Source organism: Diaporthe batatas (assembly GCF_019321695.1).
Source record: "Diaporthe batatas strain CRI 302-4 chromosome Unknown Contig00004, whole genome shotgun sequence".
Lineage (NCBI taxonomy): Eukaryota > Fungi > Ascomycota > Sordariomycetes > Diaporthales > Diaporthaceae > Diaporthe > Diaporthe batatas.
Window position 1 is genome coordinate 1,319,065 of NW_025408551.1, and position 2,588 is coordinate 1,321,652.

Sequence of the window (2,588 nt, forward strand, 5' to 3'; positions counted from 1 at the left end):
ATAAACAGTGCGTCCCACATGCCAGTGTGGTGAACTTTGTGCACAGTAGCGATGGGGTGCGGGGCACAGACACCAAGCACCTGATGATGGATGAGCCCCAGGCGCGAGCGAGTGAGGGGTTCTAGATTTCCCGCAGCTTGGGAGCTGCACCTGGCCGTTGGCTCGATCGGAGCTCATTACGTTCCCGCTCAGCCCTTCCCATCTGACGGGCTGCCTGGCGGGGGAGGGGAACTTGAATCAAGAGCTCGCCGAGCTAATAACGGCCGCTCCTCCGCTTGAAGCTTGCTCTGGGGACCGGAAGCCTTGTGGGGTCCAGCGTGCCGCATCACGAAATAAACCCGGATCGCTCGCTTATGACCGATTGTGACGGTCAGCGCGGGCACAGTGAGGTTAGATGAATCCAGCGTCATGGAAAAGTCTCTGCAACTTGCTGTCTGCAACAAGTCCCGGGCTTCCAGGCGGGCTAGTAAAGCCTGGTAATCCAGGAATCACCTCCCTGACACCCTTCGCTGTCAACCCTGGTAATATTTGTCGACCTATCGTTTATTGCAAATCACCTGCAGCCTCGGCCTCGTGCTCGACGACCACGACGAGCGGCGACTTGTTGTACCTTCAAGAAGTCCAATGCGCACCTAGCTGTCCAAGAGGTCACATGTTTCGAGCGGACACTTTTCTTGTGGTAGACAACGTCTTGCACCGTCCACAACGTCCACAAATGCCATTTTGCTTGACGTCGTCCTGCGGACTAAGGATCGCGCACAGCTCGACAGGGCTAGGCACCCCGTGAAATTGCGTGTCTCGGGAGGCCCGCCAAATTACAGGCAGTCTCTGCCCCATCAGATCCGGCTCTGGCACGGCTGTCAGACCCGATAAGTGGACCCCTCCACCATTCTTTTGTAGGTGGAGACAGCCCGACGCGGCAGCTGCTCGCGCTTGCGAGGTATTGTGGGAATTTTCGGGCCTGGCGGGGTTGCGAAGGCGGTGATGATTGACTTTCGCTTTGTGCCTCTAGACTACGTGGTGTCTATCTGACCAAGGAGCCTGCGCATTGCCATCGTGCGAAACCATCAAACCGTCGAAGACTATACACCTTGCCAACACATCACAAGAGGACGGAGGACGTCAGCTAAACTAGACAGGCACAGGCCGGGGCCATCCGTCACTATTGGTAGGCCCAGAAACCAGCAAATGACAACTTGATCGTCAGCCAACAATACATCTCTGCAGGCAGAAATTTTTGTCAAGTCTCGCACAGACAGGTCCTTGCCTGATTTGATAACCTCACTTGCTCACCCAGCTCGCCCAACCTCCCAGCGTTAAACGGATGGACTCCCGATGGTTGGTCTTGGTGTTCTCACTTCTCGAACAGCCGTTTGAACTCTTGCCATCCCAGACAGCACTACCGGGCTGACGGGCAGCCCCTTTTCTCAATCTAGCTCTCTGTTTCAGTGACGCTACGGGGGGATTGCAGCGAAACTATAGGCCATACTTGGTCCAAATGGGCCTTGGCTCCCTCACCTACGAATCCCGGGTTCGAACATGTCCTCTCGATGTGGGTGAAAGAACTTACGACGATAATGGCGGTCTGCTTATCAGCCAGTTCAGCGTGTGTCAGGTGCTCACACCGATCGCGTCGTCGGCCGCGGGTTCTGCAGCTGCACCGCGTTGAACGGTGGGGCCACTATAATCGAGAAATCCTCACAGTGCATTGCTCCCCAGGGTTTTGGCCCCGCGAACCAGACTAAACAGGGACCAGCTCGCCTGCTCGCCGCGGAAGCCCTTGCCGCGTGTTTTCGCCCACGCTTCCGGACCGTTCCCCGAGCAATTGACACATGGCCGCCAGAAACGACACCCTTGCTCGCTCAATTTCATCCTGCAGCACCCAATTCCATGCAAGTGGTGTGTGGGTTCTGAACCCTGTCCCACGGAGCACGACGGCCAACGAACAAACGAGGAAAGTTCGGTTGCCAAACTACAAGACGGTTGACCGTCTTTTGCCCTGGAGATGGGAAAGGAATACAGCATAAGTTGTTGACTCGTCGTGGCTCTCCCGCGTCTTCACCGTTTATCTGCAAACTCGGCCTGGACCGTCGAGCTGGCTTGGTGTCGAAAGTTGCCTCTCTCAGCCACTTGCGCCTGCAGCTCAGCTCCCCTGACGATCATCGATACCCCCGCGGCGTAACATTCTCATTTCAGCCTCTTTTTTTTTGGCCCTAGCTCGAAAATCTGGGTTTGACTGGTCGTGCCAACTCGAACTATCCGTGATGACGTCCCAAAGAGCTCGTGTCGAACAAAGTCTTGATCAATGACCTCGGATCGTTGCCAGAGGAAATGGGAGACGATTCAACACGGGAGAAGGATGGAAGGGAATTGGGGGAGTCCAGGCCTCCCGGTCCTGACGCAAAGCACGACTCGAACGGCTCTACGGCTACCAAGTGGTTGACACGGGTGTGGCTGCGGTCTCCGTGTTAATCATGTCTTCAACAAGGGTCATGATGGCTGAATGGTTGCCCCTGGTTCCAGAACATGGGCGTTACAGTTAAGTGGCGATGTGAACCAACTGAATTCTTAATCTATTCTGGTCTGAT